The sequence below is a fragment of the Danio rerio genome, chromosome 4 (genome assembly GCF_052040795.2).
Source record: "Danio rerio strain M-AB ecotype USA chromosome 4, GRCz13ab, whole genome shotgun sequence".
Classification (NCBI taxonomy): Eukaryota; Metazoa; Chordata; class Actinopteri; order Cypriniformes; family Danionidae; genus Danio; species Danio rerio.
The window spans coordinates 39,303,443-39,326,379 of NC_141024.2; the positions used below are offsets into that span (position 1 = coordinate 39,303,443).

A 22,937-nucleotide genomic window follows, 5' to 3' on the forward strand; every position below is an offset into this window, starting at 1 on the left:
TTACTCTAGATGTTGTAGGATGTAAATGTATAAATCAGATAGAAATGCATTAGGTTTTGAGTATAAAGACTTGTGCTTAACATATTTGTTATAGTTTGTTATTTGCCTCTTACATGATACTAGAATGTTTGCGGGTGTGTATATGCATGTATACAGTATATACAGTATAATATAATTTACTATAGTATGGTTAAAAATGTAATATTATTTTATATAAAATACAATTACAACTTGTTACTACTTTCATCTGGGCTAAATTCTAGGTCATCATTTTTAATTGTACCTTTAGAACCTTTTAATATCACTAAAAACAGCATTGAAGCAGTCTCCTTTCAGTTACTCCACCTCTTCACTGTGATTTTTTGTCTGATCTGGTGTATTAATCAACAATAATGATGTTTCAGATGCTGAGCATCCACTGGCACTAGATCCTTCAATCTTCCTTCTTTGCCATGCTCTGATTTGTTTAAGTTTCGCCGCTATTAGATTTCACTGTAGAACGAAATCGCCACTATCAGATTTCGCTATGCGGAAGAGCCTGACTGATATTCTACTGGAAACACGTCAGCAGAGTTTGTGCATAGAGCCCATTTACTATAACTTTTATGTTAATCTGCTTTGACAGTTTACATTGTAAAAGCACTAGATAAATAAAGATGAATTGAATCTGCTTAAATATGTACATGTTAATGGACCAAACAAAATATGATCTGATTTATTTACATTTAATGTGCATTAAAACTACAGTGTGTAGCCAGTGTCTTTTCACTTTTCAGTTTTGATAGTTTTTAAGACTTAATGGAAACTAATGTTTTATTTATTTATTTCAGACCTAATTGAAGAGAATGAGGGGAGTAAAGAGGAGGAACATCATGTCAAAATTGAGGAAAAATCTCATTTACAGACTGATAATATTTTGAAAAGAAGAGACAAGAATCAATTCACCTGCACTCAGTGTGGAAAGAGTTTTAAAAGAAAAGACATTCTTAAGACTCACATGAGGATCCACACTGGAGAGAAACCATTCACATGCACTCAGTGTGGAAAGAGATTCAACCAATCATCACACCTTAATCTACACATGAAAATCCACACTGGAGAAAAACCATTTACTTGCACTCAGTGTGGGAAGAGTTTCGGCCAATCATCGTACCTTAATCTACACATGAGGATTCACACTGGAGAGAAACCATTTACATGCACTCTGTGTTGGAGGAGTTTTATTTGCTCATCACACCTTAATCAACACATGAGGATCCACACTAGAGAGAAACCATTCACATGCGCTCAGTGTGGGAAGAGTTTCAGCAGCTCATCAAACCTTTATCAACACATGAGAATCCACACTGGGGAGAAACCGTTCACATGCACTCAGTGTGGGAAGAGTTTTAACTGCTCATCAAACCTCAATCAACACATGAGGAACCACACTAGAGAGAAACCATTCAGATGCACTCAGTGTATGAAGAGTTTTAACTGCTCATCAGACCTAAATCTACACATGAGGATCCACACTGAAGAGAAACCATTCACATGCACTCAGTGTGGGAGGAATTACAGCCAATCATCATCCCTTAAGCGACACATGATGAGCCACACTGAAGAGAAACCATTTATGTCTAATCATTTTGTTTAACCCCTTTTCGCAGCATTGTACAAAATAATTTCTCATGCTCAAACTCTAGTGTGATTGCAGCTTTGGTGTGGGATGAGTTTTAGCAACTCATCAGACCATTCACATACACTCAGTGTGGAAAAAGTTTCAACTGATCAGCAAACCTTAATGTAGACATGAAGATCCACACTGGTGTGAAAGAGTATATGTGCTTGAGTGCGAGAACTTTTATTACAGCTCAAATTTAAACTGCACCAGACGATTCACGCTGGAGAGACCCTACAAGTGTTCACACTGTGACAAGAGGTTTAATCAGTTAACAGATCTGAAAACACAAAAGAGGATTCACACTGGAGAGAAACTGTACAGATCTGATCAGTGTCTTTACAATTGGACAAAAAGTTGTACACATGACATGAATGCAGCAAAACATTTTCTCATAAGCACAGGATGTTTCATGTCTGAATAATGTTTGAAAAGGCTGAGTGATGGTATACTGTTTTCCTACACTGCAGTAGGTGGGGTTGTAAATGTGTTGCGCTCATCGCATTTACCGTAAACATTGCTGGCGGCTGAGAGAAGAATAGTTTCATAAACATCTGACAAACAGCATCTCAGCGGCTTAAAATCTCTTTGCAAGTGATTGTACAGGTGCGGACACATCTGTTCTCCACTCTCCAGTGTATCCATGTAGCTAGTGTTGTTTTGGATGATGTTCTCCTTCTTACTCCCTGAATGAGAAACAAATCCCTGGGAAGACACTCCACATCAAGGAAGGTGGAGCTCCAGGACAGTTAGTTTTCAGTATACCAGGGCCTCAAGTTTAGAAAATATAATGACTAAGAGCAATTTATTTAAAAACGAAAGGAAAGGAGAGTGTTAAGTGTTTTTAGGACATAAGAGCAAGTAATAAAATAGGCTATAGCCTATTTTTCGCCCCAAAGAAGCCCAGCTTTGGCCTGATCAGGCCCTGGAAGTGACAGTGGAAACACGACTGGGCTGGGCTCCCTCGCTTTAGGTGCGATAGTGGAAATGGGGCTAATGGTTCTGGTGGTCCTCAATGGTGTGGAACACTAGTCAGTTTTTGTTGGCTTGTCACTGGGTTACCACCATTCAGTGGCAACACAGTAGTCCTCACTGTATTGGGCAGATTTTTAAAGCAGCTCACTTTATTTCACTCCTCAAATAATCTTCATCGAGGGAAACAGCAGCCATTGTCTTGGACCACATGTTCCGTATTCTTGGCCTCCTAGTTGACATGGTTTTAGACAGGGGTCTGCAATTTGTGTTTAGGTTTTGGGCAGAAATCTGCCGACAGCTGGGGGCGACTGCTAGCCTCTCATGAGCACCACCCACAGACCAATGGCCAGGCCAAGCAAGCTAGTCTGCAGCTGGAGAGGGTCCTGCATTGCGTCGCATGCAGGGAACCATTATGTTGTAGTTCTAGATTAACCATGGTCAAATATGCATATAACTCTCTTCCTATCTTGTCTATGGGCTTGTCTCCCTTTCAGTGCTGCTTAGACTACCTTTCCTCTGTGTAGACTGATTTTATGAGGCTGCCATTTTAAAAGCAGTATCAAGGCTGTGTCGGGAAGAAACCTGGAAGTATCGCCTGGAGTCCCACATTGTGTACCTGGCTGTATATCTTAATCACAGTCATTTTTAACGGGCACCAGTGAACACTATGGCAAATCAGCGCTGTTTAAGAACATGCTCAGCAGCACCTAAACATTAGCAGGAAATGTTTTTAAAATCCCATTTTTTAAAACTTCAGTACCGGGACAATTCTATTACATACAACACGAGGGTGTGAGGGTGTTATATCGCTCACCCAGTTACTTAGGCCGAAGCAAGGAATCGTCCCCACAGTGTTTACCTGGTGCCGTGAACTGAATCCTAGGAGGACACTTAAGCGTATTACTCTTAAAGAGATTGTAATTTTATTTGATGCCTAATTTGCTTTTAAGTGTTTAAATTAAACTGAACTGAATGATATTAAAGTGATGTTTACACCATCTGCACTTTGAAATCGCGGCAACAGCTGGAGGTTTGTAGTCCACAGCTAGTTGTTGCAATGTTTACAGTGATGATCCTATACTTCCATGTGTTTTCCCACCACAGCCTAGCTTTCGTTAAAATGGTTTTTCGTTTAAAATGGTGGCCGTGTGAAATAAGCGTATTCTCTTCCCAAAAACCAGATGCCATTGTTTCCTCATGCATTTGTTCATTCAGAGATGCTTCTAGACATGAAGGATCACCAGAAAAGGACTGGCAATAGAAATTAAGCGTTTGCCCCCTCTATATATGTGTGGTCAGAAAGTCTGGTTGTCTTCCAAAGGCATTCCTCTCAGCTTTCCCTCACATAAATTGAGACCCAAGTTTATTGGACCTTTTTCTATTATCAAGGTGCTCAGTCTAGTGTTTGTTCAAATTAAGCTCTAAGTTTAAAGACATTCATCCGTTTTTTCCAGGTGTCTAAGATCAAGCCCATTCTTCTCTCCCCCTGCAGCCCATAACCTCTGCGTCCCAGACTGGTTGAGGGTGCATTCACATACACAGTGCACTGGCTCCTTGTTGTGAGGAGGAGAGGTAGAAAGATTATCAGTATCGGGTATACTGGAAGGGTTATGTTCCAGAGGGGAGATGTTGGATTCCGGCTCTAGATATTCTGGACCGCTCTCTCATTGATCAGTTTAAATAGGTCCACAGTGAGTCTTAAGGGAATGCTAGGGGGCATTCTTGAGGGAGGGGGTACTGTCACCATACCTCACAGATTTGCTCTCTTCTCCTGTTCTGGGTTACAGGTTATTTTGTTATCTGCTTTTATTTGCAGTCACAGGAGCTCTTGTTTCCCTTTTTCCTGTTTATACAACATCATTTCCCTTCATGTTTGTCAGTATGTTATCGATCATTTGTGTGCATATTATTTTGTTACTTACCCTGTATTCCTGTGCAGGAATGCTAGTGAGGGAGTGTCTGGTTGTTTTTTCCCACGGCACTTTCTCAGTGCTCACCTGATCAGATGTTTACTTTGACTTTTGCTTATTCCAGGACTCACTCCCCAAACACATTGTTTTTCTGCATTTGAGTTCACTTTTTTTTAACTCGTGACACAAGTTTTTTCTTTCTCATTTGTATTTAAAGGTCTTTAGATTTTGGCATGATGTCTAGCTTTTGAGGCTCTTTTGGTCTACTTCACTTTGTCAGATAGGTCATATTTAGGTGATTTATTGATTGCAAACATGTGGTAGTAATCGGGTCTGGGTGTGGCTAGAGAACTTGAAGCCGATGTGAAAAAGTAAAGTTATGTTTTAATGGGGAAAAACATTTTCACACAAGGCTATGTAGTTCAGTACTTTGTCTTCCTTTTAAGAATAAAAACCTTAAAAACTGCACAATGTGTTTAATTGTGTTCTCTTTGATTAATATTTACGTTTGTTTGATGATCTGAGACTGTTAAGTGTTCAAATTCTGCACTGCAGATTACTAAACCTTAGAACATTTGTCATTCAAAGGTGCAGATTTAAGGCTTTATGCAGATATTATGCAGATATGTCTCATGTCTGTGAGGCAAATACTCAGAGATTCAGCTGTTTTTTTTTCTGACAGGTTTACCATTCAGGCACATAATGAAAAACATTCCCTATCTGTTTTACAAAAACATGTTGTTTTAAGTTATTACAAATATAAACAAATAGAAAAACTGGCCATTTACAGCTTTCAAATTTATGTCTCATCAATATGACCAAAAATGATCATATAAGAATACACTTAAATGGGAATGTGTGTAATGGACCCCAGGAGGTTCATATGACAAGATCAATCTACATATGATCTGCTATGTCTTTACATTTAATGTGCATTAAAATTAAGGTTTGTGTACACAATGTTTTAGAGCCTTTTCACTTCAGCTTTCGATGAGTTTTAATGATTTACTAAAAACTGAACTTTTTTTTTCAGACCTAATTGAAGACTATGAAGAGAGTAAAGAGGAGGAACATCATGTCAAAATTGAGGACAAAACTTATTTAGAGACTGATGGTATTTTAAAAGTGAGAGACAAGAGTTGTGTCACCTGCATTCAGTGTGGAAAGAGTTTGGCAAGCAAAAGCAAACTGAAGATTCACATGAGGATCCACACTGGAGAAAAACCATTCACATGCACTCAGTGTGGGAAGAGTTTCAGACACTCAGCAAACCTTAATCAACACATGAAGATCCACACCGGAGAAAGACCATTCATGTGCACTCCATGTCGGAAGAGTTTCAGCCAATTATCATCCTTTAATCAACACATGAGGATCCACACTGGAGAGAAACCATTCACATGCCCTTAGTGTGGGAAGAGTTTCAGCCAATCATCAAATCTTAATCTACACATGAGAATCCACACTGGAGAGAAACCATTCACATGCACTCAATGTGGGAAGAGTTTTAGCCACTCATCACACCTTAATCAACACATGATGATCCACACTGGAGAGAAACCATTCACATGCACTCAGTGTGGGAAGAATTTCAGCAAATCATCATCGCTTTATAGACACATGAAGATCCACACTGGAAAGAAACCATTCACATGCACTCAGTGTGGGAAGAGTGTCAGCCTATCATCATTACTTTATAGACACTTGAAGATCCACACCGGAGAAAAACCATTTACATGCACTAAGTGTGGGAAGAGTTTCAACCAATCATCATACCTTAATAAACACATTAGGATCCACACTGGAAAGAGATCATTCACATGCACTCTGTGCGGGAAGAGTTTCACCCTCTCATCACACCTTAAAAAACACATGAAGATCCACACTGGTGTGAGAGAGTAGATGTGCTTGGAGTGTGAGAAGACTTTTATTACAGCTGCAGAATTGAAACGGCACCAGAGGATTCACACTGGATAAAAACCGTACAAGTATTCACTCTGCAGTAAGAGGTTTACTCACTCAGGAACCCTGAAAACACATGAGAGGATTCACACTGGAGAGAAACCGTAGACATGATAAGTGTGTGCAAAGTTTCACTCATTAGGGGCAGCTTAAGAAACACATGGGATAGTTTCCAGTATGGCGTCAACACATGTAGCAGCATAGAAAGAGAGCTCCCATACACACTGGTAATAATCCTCCTTTTTGCATCATATATGATAACCTAAACCATATTTAAATAACATGAAGGGGGACAAAAACAAAAAGGCTAGGACAAAACAACTATTGAAACCTGAAAAAAACGAGAAATCAACAGATGAAAAATCAGAGACGGACAGGATAGCTAATAGCCTGTCAGCTAGCATTGCATTGCAAAACAAACTGTCACTTGATGAATTAGACCTTAAAATCCAATGGTGTCACTGGGTACCAAAACAACCTGCTGACACACACCCTAGATCAGCGTTGGTATTCTTACAGGAAAACAAAACGAAGGACCTGGTCTTTCGTGGATAAAGAAAGTAATACAGTGAACAAATAAAGGATTTTCTTTGACCAATATTACCCACCTGAATTCCAACAGAAAAGACGGGCTTTTGCTCCAATAGGAAAAATTCTTAAAGAAAAGGGATTAAGTTCCAATCACCACTGCCGGCGAAACTTAGAATCTTTTCTGGAAAACGGGCAGGTCTTGTACAATTCGATGACAGAGGCATCAAGAGATCTGAAAGAAGAAGGGCTGATGAACAACGAAGAAGAAACTGTTATAAGAATTTCTGGAAAAGAGAAACAAAGATTTTGGCAAAGTTTAGAGTGACATCGAAGAAGAGAAAACTATGTGACTTTTAAAGGAACAACACTAGCTCTGTTTGAAAGAAGAGTAAAACCTGACAGATCCTAACAAAGAATTCTGAGAGGCTGGTAAAACTTCTTGACTTGATTTACAGATGATGGACATTTAAATCGTTTAAAGGAAAGAATGATATTTAACCGAACTTACCAACGATACACCAAGACTCGAGTCATTGAGTAACATACTGGTAGGAAGACATAAAGGAATTCTATTTTATACACTTAAAATCCCTTGCTATAATTAGTAGAAATATATAACTTGAAAACCTAGCTGAAAATAAAAAAAATATAATATTGCCAGATATGGGCGCTGAATATATTTGTTAACATTTTTTGTGCAATAGGCACAGCAAGGAGAGGGGCCCTTTAGAAAAGGAAGGCTTTCCCCTCACATTAAAAAGTTATTTAAGACTTTAAGGTTTGGAGACCTTTTTCGTTATGCTTTTTTATTTGGTTCAGGATTTTCATGTTTGTGTTTATATCTGATTATAGTATATGCAAAAACAAAAATAAAGAGTAATTACTTTGAATATTAATGGGTTAATAAATCCGATTAAAAGAAGCAAACTCTTGGCTAAAATGAAAAGAGAAAAGCAACTGATAATATTCTGGTAACAGACACATCTTTCTGATACAGAACATAAGAAATTAAATAAAATGGGATTTAAGGTTTTCTTTTCCTCATATAATAATGGTCGTAAACGAGGAGTAATCTCAAGTAAATTCAACTTCCAATTAATTTCTAAGTTTACTGATAAAGGAGGACAATATAATCTAATTAAAGGAACTAACGACTAAAACAAAGTTACATTAGATAATATATATTGACCACCTGAAAAAGACAAAGCATTTCTCAAATAAATATTTACTTTTAAAGCCAGGGAGGCATCAGGGGCCTCATGTATCGGCTCTGCGTACGCACAAAAACTTTGCGTACGCCAGGTTTCACGCTCAGAATCGCTCACGTTTGGATTTACTAACAATTAGCTGAACGTGGGAATGTGCGCAGCTTCACGGCAGCTTTCTGGCAGGCGTACGCACATTTTTTGTGCGTGTCTGTTTTATTTCCATTGGCGACTCCTAGAGGCAGTTGTGTTAAATTCCTCTCTACAAAGTGTCAGAGCCTTGCAATGGCAGCTGTATGAGACGGGTTCGGCAGGTATATAAGGTTTCCATACCATACATTTGACCAGTGTTAGGTCCCATGTGGGACCTGTTTGTATGTGTATGTTTTTTGTGTGATTTTTGCAGAGCCTGCATGCATGATTGCAGATTGGTGGGTGGGTCATCCCACCTGAGACTCATCGTGGGGTGTTTTATAAGGAGTCTGGCATTCGGTCTAGGAGAGCTCGATTAGCCGGACGTCTCTGCTTGGCGCTTTTGAATTAGTTTTGTGTTTGGATCATGAGCTCAGTACACTTCCATACACATGCTTTTCACTACTGACTTTCACCTATACTGACTTGGATTGCTTTAAATACTTTTGTTAATTATACATTTTGTTAATAAATCATTTCTCTTTTCAATTTACCTGGTCCGTATTGTCTCTCTAATGTTGCAACTTTGAGCCGGTTGTAACATATGGGGGCTCGTCTTATTGAGAGGCATGCGGACCGGTAATTGTTAAGGAGAATCAGGTGCATGTTTTGGCAGAGCAGAGCGTTCGTTTGGTTTCGGACAGGTAAGTTCGGCTCATAATATGTTTTGAAGATCCCCGGATAGGTTATTGTTTTTTTTATTTTTTGGTGTTTTCCTGGGTTAAGTGCACGGCCGTGGTTGCATTTCTGAGCCGACAGTTCAGCTGTGCACCAGCGGTATTAGCCGCTTAAAGAGGCTTGACTCTTGGGAAAACACAGAAGAGTTAGGTAAGTTTAGTTAGTGGGAAATGTGGGTTAGTTAGGGGGATATTTGATTATGAGCCGATTGCTTATGTCCGAAGTTTAGATGTAAGTCGTAAGTATTAGTACTGCATTTGGGCAAGTTTATTCTTTGGGATGATTTCGTTGGAAGAATTTGTTAGGTCTCCATCAGAGGAGAAGTTAAATTTGTGTTCGAAGCTACAGCTGTGGGACATTGTTGATAACTATAAATTAACGGGAATTGATAAGCGTTTGCGAAAAAATGAATTGAGAGCTTTGATTAAGAGTGCATTAGTTGATTGTGGCGTGTTAATTCCGGTATCTGAGACTGCTGATGAGGGAATGGGTAAGTTTGATTTTTCGGAGAGTAATTTATCGTTTGAACAGCGAAAAGAATTATTAGAGTTGAGACAGGCTCATGAAAAAGAAATGTACAAGCAGGCAACAGAGCGCGAGCGAGAACTAAAAGAAAAAGAGGTTGAATTGGCGAGATTAAAGGCAGAGGAGTTGGTAAAACAGCGTGAAATCGAATATGAGAAACTTAAACATGATCAAAAATTAGAATTAGATCGACAAGCTAGAGATTATCAGTTACAAATGGAACGATTAAAAATCATGGCTGATGGGAGACCCTTAGCAGACGGCGTCGGGGAACGAAATCGAGCAGGTGACTTGGTAAGCAATTTAAAGTTGCTACCAAAATTTAATGAAAAAGATCCTGAAGTTTTCTTTTCTTTATTCGAAAGTGTAGCTGATGAACGAGGTTGGCCAAGCGCTGACCGTACAATTATGTTGCAGTCAGTACTTGTGGGAAGAGCTCAAGAGGCTTATACTGCGCTTTCAGTGGAAGATCGTAGAAATTATGAAAAGGTAAAATCTGCAGTTCTTAAAGCGTTTGAATTAGTTCCTGAGGCGTATCGCATACGTTTTCGTACTTGGAGAAAAAATGACAGACAAACTCATGTTGAAGTCCTTCGTGAATTGGCTACACATTTTGATCGCTGGTGTTCCACCTCTAATGTGCGCACATTTGACGGGTTGCGGGAATTGATCCTTACTGAACAGCTCAAGAATATTATTCCAGAAAACATTGCCACTTATATTAATGAGAATAAGCCAGCAACTGCGAGTGAGGCTGCCGTGTTAGCCGATGATTTTGTGGTAACGCATAAAAGATGGGTGAGTGATTATCGAATGAATAGGGGTAGGAATTATCCTATTGATGAACCGAGATCAAATATTCGAAAACCTAAGTTTAAAGCAGAGAAAATGTTACACGTACCATCAAGACCCATTCCTGATTCTGTGTGCAGGTATTGTTTTGAGGAGGGGCATTGGAAAAAAGAATGCCCTGTCCTAAAAAATAAGCATATGCGTAAAGGTTCAAAGTCGCAAAATAGCTCATCTGTTTTACTTGCTGATTCTGTTTACCCTGAACTTCATTTTGAAGAGGATTCATTTTTTGTTGAATCATGTAAAGGGCCTGAGTTAAATCCGAGTTATATTCCGTTTGTTACAGAGGGATTCGTTTCATTGCCGGGAGGGAGTGAAAATGTACCCGTTAAGATCTTGCGTGACACGGGAGCTTCTGAATCTTTTATTTTAAATTCTGTTTTGCCTTTTTCCACAGAGTCTGGGTTGGGGAAGAATGTGCTGGTGCAAGGCATCACTCTTACTTGTACGGCTGTTCCTTTACACAGAGTGGTACTGCGTTTGGAGCTTGTGAATGGTGAGGTCACTATGGGTGTGCGTCCATCACTTCCAGTGGGTGGAGTAGACGTGATCTTGGGTAACAACCTAGCGGGAGAGCGCGTGTGGCCAGACGCATCTCCTTTACCCATTGTCATTACGCCGCCTGTATCTGATGATTTCGTTGCGGGGGATTCCCATATTTTCCCATCATGTGCCGTGACTCGTTCTAAATTCAAATTAGATGAATCTGTGCAGGGCGACTTTAATGCAACTCCTCTGAAAAAGTGTAATGTGCCTGGTCTGTCTCTTCTTCCTACCTTTTCTAGTGCAGAGCTTATAGCTGCGCAGCAGGAGGATGTTACGTTGTCTCCACTGTTCGATGCTATTTTTTCCCCTGAAGAGGCGCACAGTGCAGCAGCTGGGTATTTCGTACAAGACGGGATGTTACTGCGTAAATGGATGTCTTCTAGTGAGATTTGTGGAGGTGAGCTAGTAGTACAGATTGTGGTGCCCACAAAAATGCGCACGGCGGTTCTAGAAGTGGCGCATGGTCCCGTTGGAGGTCATCTAGGTGTTAAAAAGACTTATAATCGAATACTGCGACATTTTTATTGGCCTTTGTTAAAGAGGGATGTCTCTAAATTCATTAAAACGTGCCATGTATGTCAAATGACAGGAAAGCCCAATCAGTCACTTAAACCTGCTCCGCTGTGTCCCATACCAGTGATGGGGCAGCCTTTTGAGCATTTATTAATTGACTGTGTGGGACCGTTACCACCTTCAAGATCGGGAAGCAAGTTTTTATTGACGGTTATGTGTCAAAATACCCGATACCCTGCTGCGTTTCCGTTACGAAAGATTACTACGAAAGCTGTAGTTAAAGCTCTCTCCCAGTTCATTGCCATTTTTGGTATACCGCGAATCATTCAAAGTGATCAAGGAACAAATTTTTCCTCTAAAATGTTTGCTGAGATCTTAAAACAACTGCGAGTGCGTCATCAGCAGTCCAGTGCGTACCATCCCCAAAGTCAGGGCGCGCTTGAGCGTTTTCATCAGTCATTAAAGAGTTTGCTGCGTGCGTATTGCACTGAATTGAATCGCGACTGGGAGGAGGGATTACCGTGGCTTCTTTTGGCAGCTAGAGAAGTAATCCAGTCTAGTTTAGGCTTCAGCCCAAATGATTTGGTATTTGCACATAAAATTCGGGGCCCGTTAGCACTGTTAAAAGATTGTTTAAAGGGGGAGGAGCCGCCGAGAAGTCTTTTGGACTACGTTAATGGGTTTAGGAGGAGATTGGTCCTTGCGGGTCAGACAGCGCGAGAGAATTTAGAGAAGAAACAGGAAAAAATGAAGCAGTTATTTGATCGTAATTCTGAAGTCCGTGAGTTTTCTCCTGGGGATCAGGTGCTTGCGCTGTTGCCTTTGCCTGCTTCACCTTTTCGAGCAAAATTTTCAGGCCCTTATATAGTTACTCGCCGCATATCAGAGTTAAGTTATTTTATTTCAACCCCAGATCGAAAGAAAAGTGAGCAGTTGTGCCACGTAAATTTGTTAAAACCATATTATTCCCGTGATCAGACTGATTGTAAAACATCTGCTGTGTTAACGGTTTCTCAGACAGATGAAATTGTACCGGAGATGGAGGAAGATGAGGCTCCAACTGATTGTGTGCTGCAACCGAGGTTATCCAATACAGAGACGCTTCTTAATTTAGAGAATTTAATGCGCCATCTAACTATTTCTCAGAAGGGAGAATTAATAAAGCTGATACACGAATTTCCAGAGTTGTTTGGCGATGTTCCATCTCGCACCCATTTGATCGAACATGATGTGGATGTTGGTGATGCAACACCTGTTCGTCAGCGTTTTTACCGAGCGCCACGGGTAAAGCAGCAGGCGTTAGAGGCTGAAGTTCAGTATTTGCTTGATAATAACTTGGCAAAACCATCTTGTTCTAGTTGGGCTTCACCTTGTTTATTGGTAAAAAAATCTGATAATTCATACCGATTTTGTACAGATTATCGAAAGCTAAATAAGATCACTAAACCTGATGCTTTTCCACTTCCCAGAGTCGAAGATTGTGTGGATCAAGTAGGGGCTGCTAAATTCGTAAGTAAATTCGACCTGTTAAAGGGTTACTATCAAATTCCGTTAACACCTCGAGCGCAAGAGATCACTGCGTTTGTGACTTCTTCCGGATTATATTCATATTCTGTAATGAGCTTCGGATTACGAAACGCTCCGGCAACGTTTCAAAGATTAATGAATCGGGTTGTGTCAGGACTTTCGGGTTGTGCCGTCTATTTAGACGACGTGGTTGTTTGTAGCGATACATGGGAACAACATCTGGAGCGTGTTCGTGCTTTATTTTTGCGGTTATTGGAGGCGAAACTCACAGTAAATTTGGCAAAGTGCGAGTTTGCCAAAGCTACTGTGTTCTATTTGGGAAGGGAAGTCGGACATGGTTACGTGCGTCCCTTGAAAGAGAAGGTGCGGGCAATTGAGGGGTTCCCCGTCCCATCTACAAAAAAGGATTTAATGCGTTTTTTGGGAATGGCGGGCTATTATCGAGGATTTTGCCCAAATTTTTCTTCTGTAGTAGCCCCATTAACAAATCTATTAAAAGCGTCTGTTCCATTCGTTTGGTCCTCTGGTTGCCAGCAAGCATTTAACAATGTTAAACTTCTGCTTTCCTCAAATCCAGTTCTTGTTGCACCGCAGTTTGACAAGCCGTTTATGATTCAGGTGGATGCGAGTCAGATTGGGGCAGGTGCAGTTCTTTTGCAAACTGGGTTGGATGGTGTGGACCACCCAGTTTGTTATTTCTCAAGGAAATTTAACTCCTATCAGGTAAACTACTCTGTTATTGAGAAAGAGACACTTGCTTTAATATGGGCACTCCAATATTTTGAAGTTTATGTGGGAGGTGGTTCTCAAGTTGTTGTTTTCTCAGATCATAATCCGTTAATTTTTCTACATACACTGAAAAGTCCCAGTCAGAGATTGATGCGGTGGGTTTTGTTTTTACAACCCTACAATTTGCTAATTAAACACATAAGGGGTACGGACAATGTGTTTGCTGACTGTTTGTCTCGAGCTCATCCTGAGTGATGTGACTGAGTGGGTAAGTTTCTTGTTTGGTGGTGGTCTTGTTGTGTCTCTTCTTTTTCTTAAATGCTTTCAGGATCGGGTTTGCTGGAGGAGAGGAGATGGGGCAGGAGTATGCCAAACTGTAGCTTTACTTATATACTGTTTCATCCTAAGAAAATTTAAGCAGTACTAATGTTTCAAGTTTAGATAAAAAATAGGGAAAAAATAGTATAAAAAGTGAAGAGAAATTATTGGTATTTGTGGCATTTATATATATATATATTTTTTTTAGGGGGGGAGATGTTAGGTCCCATGTGGGACCTGTTTGTATGTGTATGTTTTTTGTGTGATTTTTGCAGAGCCTGCATGCATGATTGCAGATTGGTGGGTGGGTCATCCCACCTGAGACTCATCGTGGGGTGTTTTATAAGGAGTCTGGCATTCGGTCTAGGAGAGCTCGATTAGCCGGACGTCTCTGCTTGGCGCTTTTGAATTAGTTTTGTGTTTGGATCATGAGCTCCGTACACTTCCATACACATGCTTTTCACTACTGACTTTCACCTATACTGACTTGGATTGCTTTAAATACTTTTGTTAATTATACATTTTGTTAATAAATCATTTCTCTTTTCAATTTACCTGGTCCGTATTGTCTCTCTAATGTTGCAACTTTGAGCCGGTTGTAACACCAGCTAAACATTAAAGCACAATTTGCAGCAGTCGCCTGTTTTCCCAATGTAATCTGAGCAATCTACCGCACGCACATTGCTATAAAGACACTATCTGAAGATGAATTTGCATGCGTGAATCAGAAACATTTCCATTCAATAAATGTGCAAATAAAATATGATGCTTATTGATATGAACTTATTGATGATTCCTACTTGTCTTTCTCGTGATAAATAGTTGGCAAAATCTGATATGTAGCGGGGGAAAAAAACAAGAAAGAATTCATCAGATGCTGGATTCGAGCCGAGTTCATGCTCGATCGCGTCAATTCAAGATCACATGCGTCTTACGAGTAGCGCCACTGAAACTGTTAAACGTCCTGCAACATTTTACAGATATAAACCACACTATTTCTTTTTTTTTAATGCACTCAGTGCGATGTTCAGACCCAACTGTGTTGACCGCATCAGCTAAACTCTCCCACTCTATTTTTTTCTTTTGTTGTTAATTCCGGAGAACAAACTTGCAAATAACACCGCTTTTCTCCGGTCTACCTCCGAAAGCAGCACCTCCAATTCAAATTCTGTTCAAAGTTTCTCTTTTTGCTTGCTTTTGCCATTGCTTTTTCCATTAGCATAGTCATTAGCATAGTCATTAGCATATTCATACGGGGGAGGAGGCAGGGAGGGGTTTTGTGCTCATGCATGTTGCGCTCAGTTTCACGTTCATTCAGATGTACAAAAGTATATGCGTGAGATTCGGCGTACGCAGTGTTTCATACATCTGAATTTTTTTCTGCGTACGCACATTTACAGCTTTGTGCGTACGCAATGTTTAAGTAAGATTTCCACGCAAGTCTTCGTACATGAGGCCCCAGGTACCTTGATCTGTAGGGGAGAGTGGAATGTACAATTTCAGCGTAAATTAGACTTATATTTTTAATAAGCAAATTAATAAAGAAACTAGACAAATGAGATATCTGATTTAAGAATTAGATTTTAAAAATGTGTGGAAAGACATAGACCCTCTTAAAAATTTTTATTTTCTTCTCTTCCGCCCAAATGTCTCGTTCTAGAATTTATTCATTTTTTATGTTTGGGTCAGATCATCATAAAATAAAAGTCTGTAAAATAGGAATAAGGTACATCTCAGACCATGCAGGAGTATATTTAACAGTGTACCTGGACAATAAACCCAAAAAGACATTTTGGCGAATTAACCCTAATCATTTGAATGATTAAACGTGTAAAATATGTTAAAAAAGAACTATTAGAATATTTAACACATAATGATAATGCAGAGGTGTCATTTAGTATCCTATGGGACGCAGCTAAAGCTGTTATGCGAGGTAAACTTATAATATGGGGATCAAGGAAAAAAAAAACTGAATTACATAAATAATCTGAATATACAACTTTAAGAATTAGAGACCAAATATGTTAATAAAAAAGCTCCAGATATTTTAATAAGATCAAAGAAGTTAAAGCATGAATAAGGAAACAACAGGCAGAGTAGAGTATATTTAAAATCAAAGATCCCAAAACTAAAAAGATATGTCATAGATTGGAGGAAATACAACAGGCTTTTCAGGAAATACTACAGGACTCGAAATTCGCATATGCCTCCGAAATTTTATCTATGCGACCTCAAAATATATTTGGGAGCATTTGTGCAAGTGCAAAAAATTGTTGTGTGCGACCAGTTTTTACTGCAAAATGTTCACCACATGCGCGGATTCGGGAGACATTCACGCAGAATGCATCCCTGCACTTAAAACGCGAAACACAGCACTCAGGAATGGTTTAAAACAGTTGTCATGTCAACTTGCTGCAGTAAACAAAGCCAAGACCGTAATGCTTGCCCTGCCTTCACGCTCTTCTTATTGGCCCACTGCTTTAGCACTGAAATATCAGCTGTCAATCACTCTGTCAGTGCCTTCTGGCTTGGGATGACAGGGAGCTTCTACAGCGAAAAATTGTAAAGCGCTGAGGATGAAAATAAAGATAACACTGACAGATTTTGTTTTAGAAACCATGGCATCTAAAGTTACAAATCAGGACACATCTTACTAGTGATCATGTGCTGAATGTTAATCCACCATCTACACTGTTCGAAGAGTGGATAAAAGACTACCATTGGCTTCAAGTCCGCTATGAAAAGTTTGTGGGATGGAATTTTCAGGTAACTGTTTGCCACATCTAGCACAAGAGCTTCTGTTTAATCCCTTATAAAATCGCCAGATGCTGTCCGCGGTGCAAGTGGCAGCTATATGTCAAATTTAACACCACGTACACCATCGCAAATGGGCTTACACTGAGTAAACTAATATCCCTGCTTATGAAAAGACCGGTATTGCTATTAACATGACGTATGCATATAATAGGGTACAGTATATGTCAAAAGCATCAGTGCAATATAAGACAGCACCCGTGAGAACAGCACAGTTATGTCGATAACAGATTTATTAATGTCAAGCAGTGCGTGCAGGGCTGGTGAGCGCGCCGTGTATCCTTTAGTTACTAAGTTATTCTATAAAATTGTATTTTCTTGTGATAACGGGATTGCGTTAAGACATATTTTCCTCACGCATGCATATATATTTTTTTGCTTGTTGGTTTGATTAGTGTTGATTTCAAGTGCAATAAATATGTTTGTATAAAACTTGTGGTAACGGTGGTTATAATTGGTGGGTGTGACTAAATTTATTTTTCTGATGCCCCTAAATTTTTTAAAGTTATAAACACCGGTGCTACCCAGCAAAAAGGTTAATTTTAAGCCCAGTCTATTTTTGGGAAGTTATCGAGATCTGCCTAATCTCGTATCCCTCCTAATGCTTACTGACCAGGCACAAGCTTTGGGCTCATCTGTCTCTGAGCTCAGGGTTCTCTCCCGGGACAGCATGCCAAACCTGCTATTATAGTCAAGCATTATCTAAGAGTAAACTCTAAATCAAAAAACATTGCAAATTCCTGCAATCCTGCAAAAATTCTTAATTAAACGCAAAATAATTCCAAAAAGTTAATAATCTCATAAAACATTCAATTCCAAACTATAAGCAAATTATATTTATTTCAGTTGACAATTAATTGTTTTAAGTAACTAAAGACGTCACATTTGCAGTGCACATCATGTTTTTCAGTGTCTCTCAAAAAATGACGTCTCACCTGCGCCCTCAAAATCATTACATTACATTGAATAGGGGATGGGAGAGTTTTCAGCTTGTGCAGTAAGCAGACGCAGATGAAGTGCGAGTGATTTACATATGAAGTCAAAGCAAAGATGACATATAGACATCCTGTGGCACGAACTGACCGTTTTGTTTGTTTGACACGCTTCAGCTTTCTGCAAAAGAAAGTGTGAGCAAACAGAGCAATAAAACAGACAAGTGTAGATGAGATTGGTTCACAGGTGACGGCTGCCGGATGTGGCTGAATTGAAGGATATTATTTGTGCTTTACATGTATGGCTGGTATTATGATGTGCGTCAAATTGATAAATTACTTTATTTAACTCTTTCCATGCAGTTAATGAGAGAAAACGCTTCCCTGGCATTGATGAGCTTTACGGCAATCTGTGCTTTAGAAGTAATACGGTAGGGGAAGCCATAACGCATGTCCTATGTTTAACAATGTCAAATGCTCCAGGGAGTTAAATCTGAGAGAAGGTAAGATCGTGGATAAAAGAGTTATACAACCTTCCTTTGGCTCAGATCTACTGCTTTAGATCTGATTTAGATCTTGTCTTAACAAGACACCAAGATAATGAAGCTTTATTTTTATGATTTGTGTCATTGCCATTGTTTCAGATTGCACACCTAACAAATTAGTCTACCTAGTAAGGGAAATACATATAGTTTTTTTACACACACACACACACACACACACACACACACACACACACACATACACACACACACATATATATATACATATATATATATATATATATATATATATATATATATATATATATATATATATATATATAGTTCGCAAAACTTACCGCAAATTTCAGGAAAATACCACCACAAAATTCCTTTTTTTTCATTTTTGTCATTTTTATCACAAAAAATTCCTAAAAAACTAGGGGGTCTGAGTGATATTATATTTTTAACAACTCATACATTATTGGTTCATGACGACTCAACTGTGTCAGAACTTTGGCGTTTATGTTTAGCAGAGCAACTGACGGATTTTCTTGAAGCAGAAGTGTGTTCCTCCTCAACTTCTGTGAACACTTTAACAGTTAACAACAATAAACAGGTGACATGTTCAAAACTGTGTACTGACATTTAATTTTTAACAACGCATACATTACTGCTTCATGACGACTCACCTCTGTCAGAACTTTAGCGTATGTGTTGAGAAGAGTGACTGACGAATTTTCTTGAAGCAGAAGTGTGTTCCTCCTCATCTAAATATAAAAATAAACAGTTTGTTTACATGCTTTTGTTTTTTGTTTTCATCATCGATCGTGTTTAAGTACACAAGAACTTGAGGCCATCTTTAATCACAAAATATATATACCTAAAATGGACGATTTTAAAAAAGTTAGAGTTGGCACCTTTTATGAATTGAAACAGCAAACTTTCAGTTCGTAGCTTATGATAAGATCACAATAATACTCACCCATATCTGTAGTTTGACTTAGTTCTTCTCCAGTCACTGTCACACACACACACACACACACACACACACACACACACACACACACACACAAAGTTTTGCCTCAAGAGGAATACATACAAACAGATCAAGCTCATTAAACATTATATTACACAGCTCTCTGGCACTTTGTTGCAAGGTGTGTATGACCACTTTAAACTGATTAACACTGTAATTTGGGTACTGCGAGTCATCTTGACTAGTGCAGTTTTATGCTTATTCATTTCACATTTATTTTTGAACAAATTAAATGTTTATAATTTTTTTAATGCTGTGTTTCATTTAAAGACAGTAAGAAAGCCAACAAGAAAGGGTTGCTTAGAAATAACCCAAGACAGAAATCACCTATTAAAAATCTAAAAGAAAAAATATTAAAAACAGTATTACTATTACTTTAAGTTACTGAAGTAAAAAACTAACTAAATCCACTGTACTTTCCATCAGTGCTAAACTGGATTTCCTTCAAAGATCTTACTTTGTATACTTCAGACCCCTTCTCTAGAGACAACAGCAACTTGCTTACTTTTGCTAGTTGTATGGTGTTTTCAGACAATCGGTAATATTCGCGGTGAACGCATATGTCGTGACCCATAAATTTAGCTAGCTGGCCAAGCTCATTATCTTTTAAGTTCATAATCTGACACAGAGTTGCCACTTGTTTTCTCAGTTGGGTTGAAGTCAGGCACACACTGCTGCATATTTTCGTAGAAAGTCTGACCCACAAATATGGGCTGAACGCTCAACTTTCGCAAAAACATAGGGATTGTCTTTTGTGACCCCAACTTTCTCTCTGCTTACATTTAAAAGATCAATTGAGTCAGTACTGGTCCTTTTTTCCCTCTTTTTCCTCGAATTTCCAATATAGTCAATTTACTCCACAGTTGCTGCTCTAACTTAGTCAGAGATTTAACGACATCCTGGTTGGGAGGCTTCATAATTCCTTTTTCTTAAACTGTAAGGAGTAGTGTAGAAGCCTCTCCTTCACGTCTCCTATTGAACAAAATAATCTGACAAAGTATTCTTTCTGCTAAAACTTTCCAGTCAGCAGCGTTTGCGTTTTTCTTTTGACTCCTCCTCCTACTTTTTCAAGTGTTCTGTAATGCCATGACATCTGCAGTAAGCGGTACGGCATCACCCTTATTCCATCTGGCTTGCTGAAGGGTGTTGAGAGCCTTGCTTGAAATTTGGTTCTCCAGTGACTGTCAATAAGTTTGATGAAGTTTTTTTACATTCCTTTCTGTCTCAGTGTCTCCTGACATAAGACTCTGGCCAAGGCTTATCTGACATGTCTTCTTTAATGAGTAACCAATTTTGAGAGCTAAAGGAGTTTTAAAAAGATTTGATTCAGCATTGTAGCTGTTTACCTCCTTGCATACTGTGATCGCCAGAACAAAGTTTTAAGGAACACACAGCTTCTCTAGTGTTTCCACTGACTTGGATAGCTCCTTCACCTTAACCATAAACCTTGCAAGTTCTCGCATTTTTTGTGCAATGTATGGGTGCTGAGCTCGATCGTGGCCGCACTTTGTATAAATTGATTCGCCAAACAACATGATCAAGCGATCCTTGATTATTGCTTTGGTGAAACTGTCCTCACACATACTCATCAAAAGTGTTCTAATACCAGCAGGGGTGTCTGACCCCATAGGTAGAAGGCAAGCTGCAGTGGAACGCAATCTCTCTCCTTTTTTTCGTTTAACAACTGTCTCTGCTCTGCATGCCTTTGAGTGTTTCCATAAATCTTTCTTCATGAAAAACCTAAGACACTGAGGGCAAGGAAGAAAATCTGAAATGTCTGCAGCCACGGTTGGCTGACACCGAGTTACAATTTCTCCATCCTTCTTTTCCAAAACCTCTACGTTGTGAAAATAGTTTCCTTTATTCCGAATTCCCTCTAGAAGATATTTTCGCTTTTTAGAGTGTTTTGGAAAAGAAAAATCATTTGAAACCTCAGGTTCACTGGCATGCCGTTTTTCAAGATGTTTTGATTTTTTGATCTGGGGTTTCAGAAAGTGCAAACAATACTGCTTTTTGTTCCATTTTCTTGTGCCTTTAAGACAATTAACAGTTGTTTTGATTGTCATGTTTTTTTTTTCTTGCTTGTATGTAAAGAATCCTTATCTGAAGGAATCAATGTGTCAATAGTGTTTAATTGCACCTGTGTGGATAGTTTACAGTTTAACCCAAAGAATGACCAGTCTGGTAGATGAAGAAGAGCCGGAGTCAAAGATTTAAATAAATAAATCAAGTTTACTGAAGATAGTTTGCAGTTTCATTCGCAGAAGCCAGCTTCAACACTCGCAATGAGTTCCTAGGCCGCTCTGCTTACAATCACCAATCAATAACAATTATACTCTCACATAACGTCATTAACTGCGTCATACATATAGGTGTTCTAATCTGATTGGTTAAAACACAGATAGACTAGGAAAATTTCCACGTGGGGTTCGTGCGTACTATTCTGAACATTATCTTAAGCATAAACGTCAGACATCCCTTAGACTGATTAGAGCTGACTCCAGACCTGTGAAACGGATCAACAATCAAATAGAACACACACACACAAAGTATAATCTGTTTCTTATCCAAGGCTGACTGTACTCTCAGCCAACTTTATCAAAACTGGTTAAAACTGGTATAACCTACATTCAGGCAGTTATATTCTTACTACACAAAGTCTATCTTGAATAAAAGTAGAATCACTTTAAAAGAATTAACCGTAAAAATAGCAAAATCACTTTAGACATTTTAGAAAGTATTAACTTGTAGAAATAACAATAGAAACAGTTGTTTCCAGTCCTCAGCCCTCCTTGACCTCTGACCTAGACTGGTGGCTTCTGAAAACAGTTATAAAGAGACAGGCAAATGCACTGAACATTCTTATATTAAGCAATGTGTTAACTTATTCATTAATTAAAATCAATTCACAGTTAAATACTGAGAAACAGGATGATGAAAAGGATAAACGGTGGTCCATGATGAGACTGATTGGAAAGCAGAAATCCGAATCCTTCACACCCCTGACTCCCTTTCTGAATCAAGCTCATCACCAGTGCTCTCTTCGTCTGATGGAACATATTCACTACGTTTCTGATTCACTTCAGTCCTGTTTACTGATTTCGTTCTCTGTTTCTAAGTCACTCTTCTCAGCAGACCCGTTCTCTGTTTCTAAGTCACTCTTCTCAGCAGATCTGTTCTGTTTGTAAGTCACTCTTCTCAGCAGACCCGTTTTTTGTTTGCAGCTCACCTTTGTCATTTGATTGTTCCTGTTAAGAAAATATAAATATTTAACTTTGACATTTTAACAGGTTTAAATAGGAGAATCTAAGCATAGTTTAAAAAATGTATATCATTCTTATCCCACAGTCTATTTATCACCATTTCTTTTTGTGTTCATTTCTTTTTTTTTTTTTTTGTCAGTGAAAACATGTCATTGACAATTAATTTTGTCATTATGTCATTTGTCATGTTTTCACCGACAAATAGGATGACAACTAAATAAAAAAGTCCTAATCTTCCCGATATTGTAAAGTGGTAACCGGCATGTCTAAAAAATATTTGCTAA

The 22,937-nt window shown here is 38.9% G+C and overlaps 1 long non-coding RNA gene and 1 pseudogene across 2 annotated transcripts in view; both read left to right on the forward strand.

The window, feature by feature from the left end:
* Positions 1-7,133, forward strand: part of LOC148680383 (uncharacterized) — a 106,886-nt pseudogene extending 99,753 nt beyond the window's left edge. Inside the window, exons 3-4 of the transcript XR_015942560.1 lie at positions 946-1,149; positions 5,730-7,133. The product of XR_015942560.1 is annotated as an uncharacterized LOC148680383 (transcript). The remainder of the gene's footprint in view (positions 1-945; positions 1,150-5,729) is intronic.
* LOC148680332 (uncharacterized) overlaps positions 1-16,456 on the forward strand; it is a 406,127-nt gene extending 389,671 nt beyond the window's left edge. The window contains exons 2-3 of the long non-coding RNA XR_015942895.1: positions 8,592-12,929; positions 13,019-16,456. This is a non-coding gene — a long non-coding RNA (uncharacterized LOC148680332). The remainder of the gene's footprint in view (positions 1-8,591; positions 12,930-13,018) is intronic.
* The last annotated feature ends 6,481 nt before the right edge of the window (positions 16,457-22,937 follow it).